The sequence below is a fragment of the Diabrotica virgifera genome, chromosome 8 (genome assembly GCF_917563875.1).
Source record: "Diabrotica virgifera virgifera chromosome 8, PGI_DIABVI_V3a".
Taxonomy (NCBI): Eukaryota; Metazoa; Arthropoda; class Insecta; order Coleoptera; family Chrysomelidae; genus Diabrotica; species Diabrotica virgifera.
The window spans coordinates 21,425,010-21,445,787 of NC_065450.1; the positions used below are offsets into that span (position 1 = coordinate 21,425,010).

A 20,778-nucleotide genomic window follows, 5' to 3' on the forward strand; every position below is an offset into this window, starting at 1 on the left:
AATATTTTTTCCATTTGTGTTGACTAGTCCTTTTCCAATACGGCTGCACTGTTTTTTTCCAAGACGACTAGCGAGTGTTAGGAGTGCGAAATTGAAAAACCAAGGCTAAGGATAGGAAGGAATTGAGGCTGATTCTGGAACAGGCCAAGACCCACCATGGGTTGTAGAACCAATTATGATGATGAAAGCATTACTGAGCCTATGCATGATTTCAGGGATTTAGATCATGGATTTTTCTCTTATTGAAAGTAGTTGTCTTTTGTTTTGTTTACAATTTCTTCCCTTGTACCTAATCTAACAGCTCTAGCTGCCTCTCCAAAACGAAATTTTTAAACATCACGACGTGTTCTGAGGGACTAGAATCCTCAAATTGTTTTAGTGATAACAACTTTAGCATGGTTCTGATTAATATTCGTTCTATAAGATACAAAACTGATGAATTGTTTTTGTTCCTAGAGGAATTAGGGTTTCCCCGGTAGTTGCGGTTACAGAGCACTGGCTTGAAGTCAACGAGCCTTTTTTTGTAGATAAATACACCACAATTGCTAGGTATGATCGTCCAAGCTCAGCTTATGGGGGGACACTACTTCTGTCTACGAGTAATGATTTTTCTTTGGTAACAAAATATGACTTTCTGTTAAGTGAAGCCTCCTTTGAGTTTTCCTTAGTTTACAATAAGAATCTTAATCTTTATATTATTTGCATTTATAGATCACCTGCCTCTTCCGTGGAACTATTTTTTCAGAACCTGCTAAATTTGTTAGATGACCTGCCCCATAAAAGTAGAAAAATTTTATGCGGGGACTTTAACATTGATTATGCTGCTGCTTGTGCTACACAAATATCCTTGGTCAACATATTTGAATCGTATGGTCTAACAATGCACGTTGATTCTCCTACAAGGATTACAAAAACTTCATCTACCATAATTGATTATACAGTCGCAGATTTCTCACCCCTTGATGTCCACTCTACAATTTTTAATGCTGGACTATCTGATCATGAAGCAGTTTATACGAAGTTTAATATCTCCAGCAAACCCTCCTCGAAAACCCGACATTTAGGCAGGATTTTTTCCACCCGGAACTTTCGTAAATTCCAAAATTTATGCTTAACCTCTGAGTGGCGTTTTCCTGCCATGGACGTGGATAATAATTTCAGTGAATTCTTAAATAAGCTTATCTGTGTCTTCAATAAAGCATTTCCTTTAATTGCAATTAAGCCAAAACATCACAAACCCTGGACTACTAAAGGTATCCGAATATCTTCCAAGAATATGCGTTCTCTTCTCTATATCAAGAAATTTACTACCAACGTCTCTATCACTGAATATATCACCAAGTACAGGGCAACCTATCTTAAACTTATAAAATCAGCTAAAAAAGTCTACTACCAGAACCGTCTGGGAAGCTCCAAAAGTGTTGCAAAAGAAACTTGGTCCATAATAAACGATCTTCGAAATAAAACCCACACTGCTCAAACATTTCCCCTTCCAGACCCTGAAAATCTAAATGAATACTTTGTTAATGTGAGTAAAAATATTACATCAACTATTTTGCCACAACAAGATCCAATTTCCTATCTCCCTAATTCAAGAAAGGTCTCGAATTCATTCTTTATAAAACCAGTCGATAAATCTGAATTGATCCAAACAATCAATAGTATCAAAAGCAAATCTTCCTGTAGTACTGATGGTCTATCGGTAAAAATTTTTTCTAATCTTCCAGAAAATGTGTTAGAAGTCCTCATCTCACTAATTAATGATTCTTTTGAGAAAGGTAAATTTCCAGAGTGCCTGAAGACAGCCATCATTATTCCTCTTCGTAAGGGTGGTGAAATATCTAATACCTGCATTTATAGACCTATTGCACTACTACCGATACTCTCCAAAATTATTGAGAGACTCATAAAAGCCCGACTTATGTCCTTTCTAGTTGAAAACAACATTTTATCACAAAATCAGTTCGGCTTTTTAAATAATAAATGCACCACTGATGCCATGTTTTCTGTACTACATGAGGTTTATCAAGCACTGAACAATAATCTTCACACTGCCACCGTTTTTTGTGACTACGCCAAAGCTTTTGATTGTGTAAATCACAACATTTCGATAAAAAAACTAAATTTCTACGGCATTCGAGGCATTTCTTTAGATTGGTTCCAATCTTACTTGGATGATAGGAAACAACTGGTTAGAGCAAATGATACAAACTCTAATCTCAAAAACGTCGTATGTGGGGTACCTCAAGGTTCAGTATTGGGTCCTCTACTTTTCCTTATCTTTATTAATGACATCACTAATTTAAAAATCGATGGAAAAATCTTTCTTTTTGCTGATGATACCAGTATCACTTGGAGCGACTCAAATATTGCAACTTTTCAGGCTACTATAACTTCTGATCTACTTACAATAAAAACCTGGTCTGACTCAAATTTACTCTCGTTTAACGTAGATAAAACAGTAGCATTATCTTATAAAGGAGCTCTTCAACCCTTACCTCTTAATAACAGCCAGATCAGTACCGTTGATTCTGTAAAATTTCTTGGTATTTTTTTAGACAGTAACCTTAAATGGTCTCTCCATATCGATTTGTTACGGAAGAAACTCTCTTCAGCTTGCTATGCTATAAGATCTGTTTCGAATGAACTCAATTTAGCATCTTCCAAGATAACATATTTTTCTTTGTTCGAGTCTCATCTTCGTTATGGTCTTCCTTTTTGGGGTTCTGGTGCAGCTGCTCAATTCGATGTTATTTTCAAATTACAAAAAAGAGCAATAAGATATCTGTTTGGCCTCAGAAGAACAACACATTGCAGAAGTTATTTCAAAGATCACGGAATTTTAACCCTTCCATCTTTGTATATTTTAGAAACTGTTTGCTTAATTCGTAAACATCTACATGTCTTTCCACCAAGACCTAATCATGACTACTTCACGAGAAATTCTACGTTTGACATCTATTTGCCGACCCCGTCCTCGGAGTTAGTAAAGAAATCGATATTATATTCCGCAAAAAAAATGTACAACCATCTCCCCCTACAACTAAAATCTGCACCATCTCTCCACAAATTTCGTAAACTGACAAAAGCCTACCTGTCTGAAAGACCATATTATTCAGTAGAAGATTTTTTTAGTCAATAACTAAGAAATTACAGTACCCTTTGCACAAGTAGTATTTTTATTATTTTTTTTATCTATATTTGGGTGTCATATGCAGCAGCTTAACTTTTTAAATTTTAAACCTTTTTTTATTAATTATTAGGTACACTATGCATTTGCAATTTATTTAAATTTTTGCAATTGATTATTTCTGTTTTAACTTCATTATTATTATTATTATTTAAATATATTGACGATTTATGTAATTTTAGTAAATTGGATTGTTACTGTTTTGTTTTTTTGACTATTTATAAGCTTTGTCGATAAAATTGTAAAATTTTTCATGGCAATAAAGCATATTTCTATTCTATTCTATTCTATACTTCTGCTAAAAAACAAGTTTTGATCAGAATTGACTCGTTTCTTGATAAGTTTTGGCTGTTTTAAAGGTATTTTTTTTTTTTTTTTTTATTAGAAAAATATGTCGCATCCACCAAAAGGTTATTAGCGACGGAACAAAATATAAATAACAAAATTAAACAATTACAGATTTTACAAAATGTTTCTGGATCTGAGATAATTAACTATATTATTGTCACAGGAACAGTTTTGACCTAGAGCCTGTGGTAGAGCGTTTGGGATCTTGTAGCGCTGTCTTTCTTGGTCATATTTACTACATATTGTTAAAAAGTGTTCGACTGTTAATCGGTCGTTACACTGATCACATATAGGTGGATTTTTCTTTGTGAACAGGTAAGAGTGCGTTAATCTTATATGACCTAGACGTAAACAAACGCGTAACCACAATTTGTTCTCGTCTATTGCGTGACGACGGGAGCCACTGAGACACATTATTTTTAATTTTATTTAGCTTGGAATTAGTTTGAAACCACTCATTTCGCCACAAAAACAACACTTTATTTTTAAAATAAGATTTTAAGTCACTGGAAACACACTTGTCTATCGGCTCTGAAAAATCACTTAAAATTGCCTCTCGTGCGGTCCCTTCTTCATTTCCTATTATTCCGACGTGTGAGGGAACCCATAAAAATTGGACGCTTCTTCCATGTTCATGAGCTTGGGAAAGCTGGTATTGTAGCAACTTTTCAAAAGGATGTTTCGGAAAAATATGTATTAATGAGTTTAGAGAGCTAAGGGAATCTGTTATGATCAGGGCTTTTGTGAGTGTAAACTCGTTAAGAAGTTTCACAGCGCGGTATATGGCGTAGAGTTCAGCTGAATATGTGTTACATGCTGGGGGTAAACAAGTGAAATGTTTTGAATTGTACAACTGATTGGTCTTTAAGTTTGTCTCCTGTAGACAAATAATTAATATCTGGAGAATATTCAGATAAAAGAAGCTGTAGCATAGGGAGACGATGGAAAAATCTATCAATGTTTCATTGAAGTATCGCGTTGAATGTTGTTAACAGATTCGGAGTTAGATGATACTAAACAATTGTCTACAGAAGAGTCACTGTCTAAGTCAGAAATCTCATTCCCTAAATAGTTGTGTAGTTTCTTTTGAAGTTTTGTAAACTTGGTTTTTGTAGATCTATCATTTGCATATTGATAGCTGCTTTGTAAAAGATAGAGTAAACCAGCCATATCAGTTGTAAATGTTTTAACGACGCTAATAGTGTCGGGGGAGCCTTGGACATTATCAATAAGTAAAGACAATTGGTGGTAATTTAAAACGAATGGTGGGGTATGATTATCAATAAAATTTTCAAGAGTTACCCGTGTAGATGGGACTTTAGATGAGCGCGGTTTTTTTGGTTTAGATGATTTGGGTTTTGCAAACAGATTTTGTGATGAAATTGCTGAGTCTGAAGGAGGCGTATCGATCTCACCAATACTGCGTTTTATGGAAGAACTTGCGTTTTCGCAAGTGCTATTAGAGTTTTCACTTAGATGCTGTGGCTTTATTACATTTGGAGGTACTGGAGCAAACTCATTGGTAGTTGCAGAAGTCGAGCTTGAGGTTTTATTTGTAAGATTGGTTGAAATGGTTGTTTCAGAAAATTGTGGTGATGTATCAGTTTTATTAGAGTTTTCTGCAGTTGTATCTAATGGAAAAGGTGCTGATAGATTGGAGGGTCTTGCCTCCGAAGTTTGTGAAAACGGTATTGCCGCTGAATGAGGTTGATTGAAAGTGTTGCTATGAGTAGGAGTATTAGTAATTTCTTGGTCGTGAAGATTTGTAGGTGTAGGTGATATGCTCGGATTTGATAATTGGTACCTTGTGTAATATACTTGTTGGATCTGTTGGATTTGGTACTTCATTGTTTGACTCAATATGAGTTGATTCCGTTACTGAACTGTTATTGCATTGGGATGATATGTGTCCTGTATTTTTGCAAATAAAGCAGGTGAGTGTACCTTGTGACAAAAATATGCGGTGAGGTGTTTGGTCAAAATTTATTAGAATAGAATCTGGAATTGCTGATGTTATAGGGCTTACATAAACTTGCCTCCGAAAACTCAGTATGTGACTATATTCGGGAAGAGTGGAGCTAATTTTCAGAAATGTTATTGGGGAAATAAGCTTTAAACCGATATTCTGTAATTCTTCAACTAATACTTGATGAGGAATTGACGGGCATACACCAGACAAGACTAGTCTTTCTGCTGGAGAGACAAGTCTCCGTGCTGTTACAACTTCGCCGAGTACTTTTATAGAGCCATGTTGTGTCATGAAATTATCTACTACGGTTTTGTTTGCTAAATACATGCAGATTCTATTATGAGATAATCTAGATGAAAATATAATATTTTTTGGGTTGATGATTGTGCCCAAAGGAATTAAATAATCCTGCAGTTTAGCATTATCGATACAACTAAATACAATTGCTTGGGTCTTACTCGGAAAAGACTGTGAAGCGGCTGAAGCATAACTGTTTGTGATATTTGAACGTTGATTTACTGGACTGGTTAGATCGGAAGGTGTGTTTACATTGTGTGAAGACATTTTAAGCTGCGGTGGCGAAAGCTTAAGTCCGATTCTGGTAAGTGACAAACCAACCGCATGCTAGCTAACCTCACAAAATGATTGTACGTTGGTGTATTTTTCTTATTTGACGTTTTCTTTTCACAATAATAAACTAATAATTACGTATAGATGACTTACGTAGTAGTATCTAGTAGATAAACACTTTAGTTTTAAAAAACTATTTGATAATACCACTTGTTTTTAGTAAAAACTAGGAGTACAATATCACTACAACTTTACCATAACTTGCCAGGGCCGGTCTCCATCTTTAAAGGTATTTCTACATCCTGTATAGAATATATTATAGGGTTATTAAATATGAAAAAGACAAACATAACTAGTGTTGTGTAAATAGTGCTTTATATTTATCGCAAAATCTAAATGGTTTCTTTTTACATAAATTAATTATCATATTTTACCCTACATTCCTTTTTCCGTGCCAGCAATGAGCGAAACATATTTAAATCATGCATCTACCTGTACCTACGTGGAATGTGTAAAACTGTGTGCCCGACTGCCTTCAAAATTCCACAGTTTACCTTTCATTACAACAAATATTTCCGTATTAATTCTTCTTCTTAAAGTGCCGCCTCCTCAATGGAGGTTGGCTACTACAATTGCAAACTCTTCTTTGTCTTCAGCTGTTCTTATTAGCTGTTCAAAATTTATCCCTGTCCATTGTCGGATGTTTCTGAGCCCCGATAGTCTTTTCCTTCCTAGTCCTTTCTTTCCCTCGATCATTACTTTCACTATAAGTTGAGCATATTGGTACTTATTATTTCTCATTATGTGGCCTAGGTATGATGTTTTTCTAACTTTAACTTTGTTAAAAAGTTCTCTTTCCTTGCCTATTCTATGCAGCACCTTTTCGTTTGAGGTATGCGATGTCCATGAAATTTTGAAATTTATTGTGTCTCCAATTTATTTACGGTTGATGTTTTAAGGGTCTTTCTCTCAACTTCATGGAGAAGAGTCGACCAGACGTAGCATTTGGATAAACGTAGTCAAATTTCTAGTTTTATTCGAGAATCACACAACAGTTTTTTGATTTTTTCGAAAGATTTTCTGGCCTGTTCTATTCTCGATCTTATTTCTAGATCAGGATTTAGGCTGCTATTCATCCCAAGTGCTTAAATCTATTGACGTGTTCTAAAATGTGCCCATTTATTGTGCAAGGTTGAGGTACGTTTTGGGTTTTTCGGATTGACATCCTTTTGTTTTTTAATGTTTATTTTCATACTAAATTGCTCACAGGTCGGGTTGGTCTTGTCGATTAGTCGTTGTAGAGCCAAGTCGGAATCCGCAAACAACACTGAATCATCGGAGTATCTGATGCTGTTGATATTTACGCCATTCACCTCGACTTCATCCTTGGAATCCTCTAGTGCCTGTTTAAATAGAAACTCGGAGTAAATATTAAACAGCAGAGGCGACAGAACATATCTTTGTCTAATAACCCTCCTAATTTCTATTTCTGCGGATGTGAAACCTTCGATCCTAACTTCGATCCTAGAAAAATGAAATATTTAAAAATGTTCAAATACAAATCATGAACTCCTCTCGCTCTTCGTCCTGCGCGAAAAAAGGGCGAACTACAACGGGAGCACGATGCAGCATCCTTCATTTCGAGACCGTCTGTGTTGAGAGTGTTTCGGTTGCTCAATCGACTTAGTCCTCTCTTGGCATTGCTTTCGTATACCACAAATACGCACCCTTACTGAACTAGTACGATGAGGAATGTGCACAAGCAACACAAAGAAAAAATCAACTATTCACAAGAAAAGAGACCATACAGTTTGTGATAACTACAGAGGAATTACCCTACTAAAGGTGACCTACAAAATATTGGCTTACATTCTTTACAATCGACTGTCTGGATATTGTGAAAGCATAATAGGCAAATATCAGTGTGAATTTCGCAAGGAAAAATCTACTATTCATCAAATATTCCTTCTAAGACAAGCTTTGAAAACAACATATGAGTATGGAATTGGTACTCACCATTTGTTTGTGGATTTTAGATGTGCCTATGACAGGATAGACAGAAACGCATTATACAAAGCCAAGATAGAATTTAATATCCCAATACACTTGATGAGATTGGTGAAAGCAACCCTCTCAACAGTCGAGTGTGAGGTTAGAGTGGAGAATGGAATATCAAGAACTTTCCAGGTACAAACAGGACTTCGACGGGGAGATAGCCCGATGGTGCCTTATATTCAACATTGCCCTAGAGAAAGCTGTTAGGGAATCTGGAATAACAACAAGAGGGACCATTATTAATAGGAGTGTACAAATATTAGCTTATGCAGATGACATCGATATCATAGCAAGAAGAAAGGCGGATCTGGTTCAATCGTTCACGGCATTGAAAGCCGGCTACAAGTTAATACTAATAAAACTATATATATATGAAGGTTACAAATAATTGTCAAGTAGCAAAAGCTGAAAATCTAACAGTTGGAACATATATTTTTGAAGGAGTAAGAGAGTTCGTATATCTAGGTTCACAAATCAACCCAAGTAATACAGAACCTGCAAAAATAACAGACGTATATATCTAGAAAATAGAGCGTACTATGGATTAAAGAAACTTTTAACCTCAAACATAGTCACAAAAAGAACGAAAATATTGATATACAGAACTCTAATCATGGCGTTTGACGAGAGTGTTTATAAGGAACTAGATCGTCTAAAAAAGTCCGATTTAATAGAAATTTTAATATCTAAAAAGGTGCCGGACTCGTTAAAAGTGAGTGAAAGTATCAAGCAACTGGTGGAATAAAGGGAGACTGATAAGTCCGCTGAAAAAGGTGTGATCAACAGTGATATTCTCGAGTTGAGGTTAGAAATCAATAAGTTAACATGTGATCTAAAATGTGCTAATATTGAAAGTCAATACTTGAAAGCTTTAAACAGTGAACTTACAAAAGGTAACCAACGTCAGGATGAAATAATATGTTTGTTAAAATCGAAAAATATTCCTTCAAATGCACCTTCTAGTTCGAACGTTGCCAAACCTTCAGACAAAACAGTTAAACCTCATAATAGTAATATCTGCAAATCTACGGAGAAAGAAGACAATCGTGAAATCGAAAACAATCATGAAACATTACAGAAAAAAAAAGAAGGTAAATGTAAGACAACTACCGTCTCTACATCGAGATTCCTCAACCGTCCAATAAGAAAATTGATCTTATCACGGAACAAGAAAAAATTATGACGTCAATCGTTTCCCTGGGAGAAGGCAGCTCTTCAGACAACGGCAGATGGGAAGAAGTTCGTCATAGAAGCAGAAGACAGAGACAAGCTATTGTAGGTACAAGTACAGATACCACGATAAAAGGTACTCCTAAGTTCGTGGATCTCCACGTATACAGCATAGAACCAACTGCAACAGCTGCTTCCATTGTACAGCATCTAAAGCCTCATTTTCCAGAGGTCATTTGTGAGGGGATAAATTCACGTCATCCTGAACTATATGCATCCTTCAAAGTACGGATACACCAAGAACACTTCAAGAAGGCAATAGATCCTGCAGTATGGCCTAAGAACGCTTGTGTAAATAGTTTTTTATACCTACGGGGGCAACCCCAAAATCAGGGGTAAGTTTTATTCCAAATTTAATGCTGTTAAATATTCAAAGCATAAATAGTGATAAAATTTATGATGTTATTTTAGAACTTAATTCTCATAAGAGCATAAATATTATCTGTTTAACGGAATTATGGGAATCAAATGATTCTATTGGGAATGTCAACATTGAAGGTTTTATCCTAGCAAGTTGTTATTTGCGAGGTAACTCAATAAGAGGAGGAGGCGTAGGAATTTGGGTTCGAAAAGGTCTTAATTTTAATAACAAACTCAACTCTAGGATAAAGCAATATTGTGTTGATAAACATTCTGAATTTTGTATTATTTCTTTCAAAGAGAAGAAAAATAACTCATATGTTATATTAAATTGTTATAGATCACCATCTCGTGATTTAAGTATTTTTTTGAATAACTTCGAAGGTATTTTAAATTATTTATATAAACCAAATATACGTTTTGTAATATGTGGTGATTTTAATGTAGATACCAGAAATATGACTAACGACCATGTTAATCTACTCAATGTTTTACTGAATTTTAATATTAATTTTAATCTTGTTAATTGGCCAACTAGGGTCACGGATACCAGCGTTACAACATTAGACAATGTATTTGTAAATTTCTCGAACTCCGGTTTGTCATGTGTACTTGACAACACTGTATCAGATTACAGAACAGTTTTGGTGGAACTTGACTTTGAAACGGAATTGTCATACTTTATGCAAAAAAGACAATTTGGTGAGGACTCGATAAATCACTTTATCGTTAACCTCATTAACGAAAACTGGAATAGTGTTTATGGAATCTTAGACACTAATCTAGCATTTCAAGCTTTTATAAATATCTTTTTGTATCATTTTAATAATAGCTTTCCAAAAACAAGGAAAAAAATCGAAACAACTAAAAATAAATGGATTAATAGTGAAGTGCGAAAATCGAGTTTTGAATTAAGAGATTTACACGCATTATCAAGAGCAGTACCAATTCTTAGAGATTTTTATCAACAACAAAGGAAAAAACATAGAAAACTTTTGACCAAAACAAGAAAAGATTATTACCAGAAAATCATTACTTCGTCTGATAATCCTAATAAAATCGCGTGGAAAATTGTCAATGATTTTTCAAAAAGTGCTAATAACAATGCTAATACTTGTTTAATGTCTGATGACAATAATATAATTACAGATCCCCAAGAGGTAGCATGCACTTTTAACACATTTTTTAAAAATACACCCATTGATATCGTGTCGAAAATTCCATGTAATACAGTAGACAAAGACATTCAGTCAATTATTACAGATCATGAAAATTTCTTTCAGTTGTACCCATTTACTGAGCAGGAACTGATCGAACTCCTGCAGTGTAAACTTAAAAACAAATCCTCTAGTGGTTTTGACGAGATACCTGCATTTTTGGTGAAAAAGGTTTTACCTTTTATAATCAATCCTTTAACTTATCTCACCAATTTGTCTTTTTGCAATGGGGATTTTCCTAATTACTTAAAGACAGGCAAAGTAGTTACCGTTTTAAAAAAAGGAGATCCACGACTCGTCAGCAATTATAGGCCTATAACAATTCCCAGTATATTTTCAAAGGTATTTGAGTATGGATATTTAAAGAGATTAAATGGTTATCTAAAAAACAATAATATCATAACTATAAATCAACATGGTTTTCAAGACAATAAATCTACTAATACGGCAGTCCATGCATTTTATGCTCATTTAACCAGTTTGATTGATGCAGGCGAATGTCCTATTGGAATATTTTGTGGTCTCAGTAGGGCATTTGACTGTGTCAACCATGAAATATTATTTAAAAAACTAAAACAGATAGGTATTACAGGAAATTCTTTACAGTGGATTATGTCATTTCTAAACAATAGACAACAATATGTGAGCCTGCAGATGAGGATCGAGGATTGTGTGACCAGTTGTAGATCTAGTCTTGTTACTACAAACATTGGTGTTCCCCAAGGATCTATAATAGGACCAATTCTCTTTGTAGTCTACATTAACGACATCGTACAAGTGAACAGAGCGGCAAATTTCACTATATATGCGGATGATACGTCAATTATTCTATCAAACAAATCCAACGTAATCCTACAACATCAATGTAATGATTTTCTTTCATCTTTATATTCTTGGTTTTGTGATAACTCGTTGCATCTTAATGCAGAAAAAACGCAAGTTATACATTTTCACAATAAACAAAAATACCTTCAAAATCTTCAGTTTATTTTTCACAACATGCAAATAGCTACGGTCTCGTCAGTCAAGTTTTTGGGAATAACGATTGACGAAAGTTTTGATTGGAAGTTGCATTGTGGAGCGGTTGTTTCGAAGTTGAGTTCCATTAATTATCTAATTAGAAATTTTAAATATGTTTTGACGGAAAATCAGCTAATTATGATATATTATGCACTCGTGGAGTCCAGGCTAAGATACGGGATATGTTTTTGGGGTATGTCTGGTTATGCAAATGGTATTTTCGTCATACAAAAGAAAATATTGCGTTGTGTCGCTGGTGTCTCCCGACTAACTAGTTGTAGAGAATATTTTAAAAAATATAAAATTTTAACATTGGCGTGTCTATACATTTTTGAATTATGTGTTTTTATTTTTAATAACTTACATCAGTTTAAAACGAGTGGTGATATGCATAATTTAAATACCAGATATTGTAATAAACTTTATATACCATTTTCAAAAGGTAACATTAAATTTAAAACGCCTAGGGTATACGGGCTACAGGTGTTTAATCATTTGCCCACAGATGTAAAGTCCACCAGTTCAATAAATGTGTTTAAGAGGAATCTTAGGCAATTTTTGTGTGAAAAAGTGTTTTATACAGTCGAAGAATTTTTTAGATCTTAGATATTAGCTGTATTTCATTTAGTTTATAAATTCATTTCATTTTATGTCTTGTTTAGTCTAGTTTAGTGTTTAGTTTTTATCAATGTATATTTATGACTAATTCTATACAAACTATGTTTGTCAGAAAGAAAATAAAGAATTTGAATTTTGAATTTGAATTTTAATCAAGCCCGTCCTCACTAACGCGTCAGAAACGTGGACGATAACAAAAAGTGGTGAAGAACGGTTAGACTGTTTTGAATGGAAAATCCTCAGACATAGCTATAAAGACGTGGAGGAAAACGGATTATGGGGTAGACGCTATAATTTTGAACTTTACCACCTTTATAGTGAGCCTAGTATTGGTAGATCTATCAAAATAAATAGGCTGCAGTGGCTAGGCCACTTAGAGAGAATGAATGCCGTCGAAACATTTATACCCAGAGCACGATTTAAAGACCAGGTAAAAGACGACTAGCGAGTGTTAGGAGTGCGAAATCGAAAAACCAAGGCTAAGGATAGGAAGGAATTGAGGCTGATTCTGGAACAGGCCAAGACCCACCATGGATTGGTTGTAGAGCCAATTATGATGATGAAAGCATTACTGAGCCTATGCATGATTATGCAAGTTTAGATCAGAATTGACTCGTTCCTTGATATGGTCTGTTATTTTTGGCTGTTTTAAAGGTATTTCTACATCCTGTATAGAATATATTATAGGGTTATTAAATATGAAAAAGACAAACATAAATACTGTTGTGTAAATAGTGCTTTAGATTTATCGCAAAATCTAAATGGTTTCTTTTTACATAAATAAATTATCATATTTTACCCTACATTCCTTTTTCCGTGCCAGCAATGAGCGAAACATATTTAAATCATGCATCTACCTGTACCTACGTGGAATGTGTAAAACTGTGTGCGCCTGCCTAAAAAAGTCCACAGTTTACCTTTCATTATGACAAATATTTCCGTATTAATAATGATGTTAAAAGTATGCCGGCTGTTGATTTTCTATTAGCCATTCCGTGAGCGTACGACGTATAATATAGTTTCCACGTATAAAAATGAAATATTTAAAAATGTTCAAACAGAAATCATGAACTCCTCTCGCTCTTCGTCCTGCGCGAAAAAAGGACGAACTACAGCGGGAGCACGACGCCGCAGCATCCCTCATTTCGAGACCGTCTGTGTTGAGAGTATTTCGGTTGCTCACTCGACTCAGTCCTCTCTGGGCATTGCTTTCGTATACCACAAAGACGCAACCTAACCTCCCTTCTCCGAAGCCCTTTTTACACCTAATAAAATAAAGCGCTCACCCGTGCGACACGTTCACGTTTTAGCACCCGTTCGTTTTTGGAATTAAATTTCCTGCGTCCTGCAAAAGTAACGGTGACGTTTTGAAGCACGCTTGTTTTCTTGTGCCACGCTTTCGTCTTCGACCACAGCTGATAAGTAAGGGTCTCGAGGTCGAGCAGTAGCAGTAGCAGCACATATCCTCTGTAAGAGGCAACCACATCCTACAAGTAGGTAATAAATATTGTATAAATTTTTTTTTGTTATTAACTTGAACAATAAACTCAAAATATCTACCGGTGTTTCATCAATAATGTTTATAGTATAGCCGATATAAGAATAACCTTCACCGATGTGTTTAATGGATAAAAATTATTTGGTATGTAATTTAGTATGTTAAAAATTATAAAAAACAAGGGGTGCGCGATATAATTTTGGTCAGACTATATTTAATTTATAATCAAAACATGACTTTTTTGAAATTGAAAATGAATTTTTTTAGGCCCGGTCAGATACTTTAGATTTTTTGGATCATTCAAAACAATACGCCAGTCAATGGGAGCAAAAATAAGATATTACCTCCGAATTCTATCCTACTGCATGGATTTTAATGAAATTTTTGGCCTAGCCTCTACTTATCTCCTAATTCAAAGTCTACCCTATGCCGATGTGTGCTTTTATCTTGGGGGTGGTTCCCACCCCTTCTTAGGGGTGGAAAATTTTTTGGTTAAAATTACCACGGAATTCGCTAGAGAACCTAATTCTAAGCAAAAACTGTTCTATAATTTTTTTTAAAACTCAATACTTTTTGAGATATTCGTGGTTGAAAATTAGCCATTTTCATTGAAATACCATAATACCTTTTCGAACGGTTTTTTGCGAATACCTTAAAAACTATGCATCTAACTAAAAAATATATTAAAAATTTTTGTAGGTTATCAACAAATAAAGAGACATTTGCCTTTATAAGTCTTCTAGTTATAATATAAAAAGAGATATGGTAGGTGAAAATAGTTTGTTTTTTAGTACATTCTCAAATTGGTGTATTCAACTTGAAATAACAGAAAAGCGGTCGATTTTAGGTGTATAATGCTACTAATATCTTTTGTAGTACTTGAAAAGACCTTTAAAGTGAGCTTTATCAAAGGTCCATTACGTTAAAACTAAGCGAAATATGCTGCAAACAAAATTGATAACCAATGTATTTTAAGAAAAAATGAGAAGTAATTTTAACCCCCATTCACCAAAATGTAAATGCATCGTTTTCCTTCCACAATACCTTTTATTATAGTGTTATTTCTATGTTCAAAAAGTTGGACGGGTTTTAAATGAATGGTCTTTGAAAAAAAAGATCAAAATATAGAGCGCATTTTTAAATTTTCTTAAAAATTTTCCTTTTTCTCCATGTAACTTGAAAATGGTAAGAGATACAGTAATGAACAATTAAAAGGAAATTTTTATCTCAAAAAGCTCTACATTTTTGTATGGTATCTTTTTTCGCATCTCTTATCTTTTTCGAGTTACATGGAGGAAAAGGAAGATTTTTAAGAAAATTTAAAAATGCGCTCTATAATTTAATCTTATTTTTTTCAAAAAACATTCACTTTAATCCAGTCCAACTTTTTGAACATGAAAATAACACTATGATAAAAAGTATTGTAGAAGGAAAACGATGTATTTAAATTCTGGTGGATGAGGGGTTAAATATAGGTACTTTATTGCTAATTTTAAAGGTCTTTTCAAGCACTACAAAAGTTTGCAGCAGTTTCTCTGTTATTTCAAGTTGAATACACCGATTTGAGCATGCAGAAAAAAAAACAAACTATTCTTACCTACCATATCCCTCTTTGTATTTAAACTAGAAGATTTACGAAGGAACCAATCACTTTGTTTTTTAAAACCTACAGAAATATTTTATATAGTTTTTTTGTTAGACGCCTAGTTTTTAAGGTATTCGCAAAAATCCTTCCGAAAAGGTGTCATTTTTCAATGAAAATAGCCAATTTTCAACCACGAATAACTCAAAAAGTATTGAGTTTTCAAAAAAGTATTTTAGAACAGTTTTTGCTTAAAATTAGGTTCTCTAGCCCCTTCCGTGGCAATTTTTACCATAACATTTTTCACCCACGAGAAAGGGTGGGAGCCACCCCCAAGACAAAAGCGCACATCGGCATAGGGTAGACTTTGTTTCCTGAGTTATTCCCTACTTACTGTGAAAATATCAAGTAAATCGATGTAGTTGGATGGAATTCGGAGCCAAATACTCTCAATGACTGCCCTACAAAAAAGGTTTTTAATTTTATTCTGGGTTGATCGTTTTTGAGATATGAACAATTAAAAACTGAAAAAATATCGAAAAATGACGATTTTCAAGACTCAAAAATACAAGCAAACAACATTATTTTTGTAAGCATCAAGTACCTAAATTCAAGTTCAAAAAACCTTCTTCTACAGGTCCTGATGAGAATTGGTCTATTCTAAAATATATGTTTTTAATTGTTAACGAGGAAGTTTGCTTATGGGAAAACGGATGACCGGGAAAACCAAAAAACAATGTTTTAAAATGAAATGAGCCCAAAATACTTATCAAGAACTGATAGACTAAGGTTTGAACTTAAATTTGGATATGTACATCGTAATTAAAAAAATAATATTTTTTACTTATGTTACCTCAAATATCACCAGTTTTCGTTCTTTTTTTAGAGGTTGTTCAGAATTCGAAAACGATCCACTTAATAGAAAAATTACAAAAAAACAAAAAGTCTAAGAGAATATCTGCCCGGACCCAAAAAAATTTAATAGAATTTATAAAAAAAGTCATTTTTTAATTATTATTAATTAACTATAGTCTGAACAAAATTATATCGGGCACCCCTTATTTTTTTATAACTTTTAACATACTAAATTACACATATTATCAAATAATCTTTATCCATAACAAAATGACGGTCGTTCTTATATCGGATCTTAGACTATTATATCAAAACAGAACAACAGGACAAAATTTTATATTTATAAAAAAACATATCCTAAAACATTTACTTCAGTAAAATACATAAAAATGTATAATACAAAAGAGTTAGTTTCCTAACAAGTGCAGAAAGTCATACTTTTCCGCACGCGACTGCAGTTTTCCGAACGACGCGAAGCGGGAGTTCGGCAAGCAGTCGAGTGAGGAAAAGAGACTTTCTGCAAGATTTAGGAACAATATTTTTTCTACGAGTCTTTAAAAAATTACCAAATCTTAATCAATTAATTTAATTAATATGGAAATACATACACAAATTAATTCTTTGACAAGGTTGTCAAAACCAAATTTTCAATATAATTAGCATGACGACGATCTTGGTTTCCTTGACGATGATTCAAAACGACTGTTATTGTCTACCGATTTGACTTTCGAATATTATGTCAAAATAATTTTATTGTCTTGTTAATTTCATTAAAGCAGGAACACAATAAGATACATTTGAAATAAAATAGTAAATAATATCTAAATATTAGTTTATTGCATGTATTATAATTATTTTAAGGCCATATTAAAATATCTAAACGTGTGCGGAAAAGTAAAACGCGTGCGGAAAAGTAAAACGCGTGCGGAAAAGTAAAACTTTTTAAACTAAAACGCGTGCACGAAAGTCTCTTTTCCGCACTCCCGAACTCACGCTTCGCGTCGTTCGGCAAACTGCAGTCGCGTGCGGAAAAGTATGACTTTCTGCACTTGTTAGGAAAATAAATATTTCACCATTTTATGGGTTTTTGATAATAGTCTATTGTTTATGTAGTTTATAAATATGATTTATGACTACTTATCTTTTTAAAATTCTTCATTTACTTTAAAATGGTGTCCCATGCTAGGTTCTAGATAGTCCAAGGCGCATCTGTTTTGAGATGGACGTTGAGAGGTGACTCAATTTTTTTTTGCAGAAATTGCTTGAAAATAACTCAAATAATAATATTTGGGTTATCCTCCCACTCAAAATGGTCCGGAACATTGTTTAAATAATCAAAATGTCAAAATATAAAGGAAAAATTCGATTTTTTTATTGATTTTTTCATTATAACTTTAAAACTAATAATTCCTGAGAAAAGTTGAACTACAAAAAAATTGCGTAATTAAATTTCCTATAATATATAATTGGTTGAAAACTTAAAAAATAGTCACCCTTGTTGCAAAATAGCAATAATTGCGAAAAAAAACATACAAAAACAAGTATTCGCATTTTACGTTTTTCAACCATTTATGCTCCACTTAGGATTTTCATATTTGATCCAGAAAAACTGTATGATATATTAAAACAGCACTGTAAATTTCATTAAGATCGGTTTAATATGTTTTGCAAAATAAATTTTGCAATCCAGCTTTCGCAAAAAAAAATCATTTTTTTAAAATGTTGCAGGACTGAAAATAAAGCAGATAGCAAGTTGATTTTTTTTTGCTTATAGAAGTGAACTGTACCTTTCATTTTCAATTTGCAAAATTAAAATCGATTAATTACGACGGCGTCAGGAAGTTTTATACTTAAACATTAATTTTTGGTGCTACACGCAGGACAGCGTTGTTCGATTCACACAAGTTGATTTCCACCAAATTTTTTTCCAATCTTTATCTAATATGTTATTTTCTTACTCTATATTTTGTTGTATTTTAATATTTTAATTTCACAAAAATCAAACTAATTTTATTATTGTTTGTGAAATATGGTTTAAACAATTGCATATGTTTAAAAATAATAAACTTTTATTCTCTAAGTTAAAATATATGAAAAAAGAAAATTTTTGTTAAAAAAGTGTTATTTCAAAGGATAGAGTATGTGTTTTTATTTTGCAATAAACAAATTTATTTATTTACATTGAAATGTAATAAAACTTAAAACATATCAATCATTATCAAAGGTAATTGGAATGCTCAATCAGAGCAAACTATCCGCTGTCCTGCGCGTAGCACCAATAATTAATGTTTAATTAAAAAATTCCTGACGCCGTGGTAGTTAATCGATTTTAATTTTACAAATTGTAAATGAAAGGCTCGGTACACTTCTATACGTAAAAAAAATTGAACTTGCTATCTGCTTTATTTTTGGTGCTGTAACATTTTAAAAAATGAATTTTTTTTTGCGAAAGCTGGATTGCAAAATTTATTTTGCAAAAACTATTGAACCGATCTTAATGAAATTTACAGTATTGTTTCACTGTATCATATAGTTTTTCTGAGTGAAAATGAAGGTCCTTAGTGTAGCACAAATGGTTTAAAAACGTAAAATACTAATACTTGTTTTTAAATGGTTTTTTCACAATTATTGCTATTTTGCAACAAGGGTGACTATTCTTTAAATTTTCAACCAATTCTATATTGTAGGAAATGTAATTACGCAACTTTTATGTAAGTATAACTTTTCTCGAAAATGAATACTTTTAAAGTTATAATCAAAAAACGAAGAAAAAAGTCGAATTTTTCCTTCATTTTTGGACATTTTGAATATTTAAACATTGTTCCGGACCTTTTTGAGATGGAGGATAACTCAAATATTATTATTGATTCATTTTCAAGCAATTTCTGCAAAAAAATTTGAGTCAGCTCTCAACGTCCAAATGTACTAATATTTTTACAGATGCGCCCTGGTCTAACCATTTAGTATCGGATCCGATAATATAAGGTCGATCGACACTGATCTTTTTAATGGATAAAAATTGTTGAATATGTAATTTAGTATGTTTAACAATTAAAAAAAAAACAAAGTGTCTAAGGTAAACATTAAAAAATAAATTTTTTATTAATTAAAAACAAAACAATTTCGGCCCAGGCAGCTATTACTTTAGATTTTTTGGATCAGTCTAAACAAAAAAGGTAATTTTTAATTTTTCTCTAAAATTGAAAAATGAACGAAAGATCATAAATATTCAAGGGTCAAAAACACAAGTAAAAAATATTATTTTTGGAATAATCAAGTACCTAAATTCAAGTTCAAACCTTTTTCTATCAGGTACCGATAAGAATTTTTGCCATATTTTATTCCAAAATATATTTTTTTAATTGTTAATGAGGAAGGCTCCTTATGGATAGACGTGCGATCGTGGTATTGAAAATTAAAAACAATATTTTCAGAATGAAATAAGTTCAAAATACTTATCAAGAAGTGATATAATATAACTTGAGCTTTAAATACCTACTTCAAAATTTAAAAAATGATAATGAAATTTTTTTTGTTCTGATTCTGGCCTTGGTTTATAACCTTTAGCCACGTAATTAAATATAAAATTATTATTCATTCATAAGTACAAAATTGTCCAGTATACACTTAAAAATAAAGAATAATAAAAAATAAAGCTTACAAATAAAAATGTCTACTTACTATGTTAATAAATACAACAACTATGCTAATTTTTTTTTTCACTACGATAGGAACTAAATCCGATGCATCCTCGCGGAGATTTAGAACCTCTTAGTGATTTTTTTATTTTAAATTTTTTTATATATATTTTTATTATTATTTTTTTTAATCTTTTTTTTTATTTTTTTTTAACTTTTTTTATATATATACATAAATTTTTTTCGAACATACATAGGTTACAAAATAATATACTTAATTAATTACAAGAAATATCTCATTCATACATTACATAATACAAAGGAAATACCTATCCATTCAAACGATTAGTTTTACATTCACACTTTTAATTTAATTTTTTGAAGAAATGTCATAATTAGTTAAAAAAATTTAATGTTGCCTTCACTTAATAGTACATTTAAATCTAGGGGAGTACTTAAACCTGCTTTCAAAAATGATATTGTTTACTTATGTTTTCGAGTCTAGAAAATCGTCATCTTTTGTTCTTATCTCAGTTTTAAATTGTTTATAACTCGGAAACGATCAACTTAAGAGAAAAATACAAAAGATTTTTTTTTTTATTTTGGAATGATCCAAAAACTCTAAAAT

General features: G+C 32.6%; 1 protein-coding gene across 1 annotated transcript in view; it reads left to right on the forward strand.

Annotated features, from left to right (window-relative positions):
• The first annotated feature begins 13,788 nt into the window (after nucleotides 1-13,788).
• Nucleotides 13,789-20,778, forward strand: part of LOC114333317 (poly(rC)-binding protein 3) — a 754,646-nt gene continuing 747,656 nt past the window's right edge. Inside the window, exon 1 of the mRNA XM_050658847.1 lies at nucleotides 13,789-14,070. The gene's annotated coding sequence lies outside the window, so the exon portion shown is untranslated. The remainder of the gene's footprint in view (nucleotides 14,071-20,778) is intronic.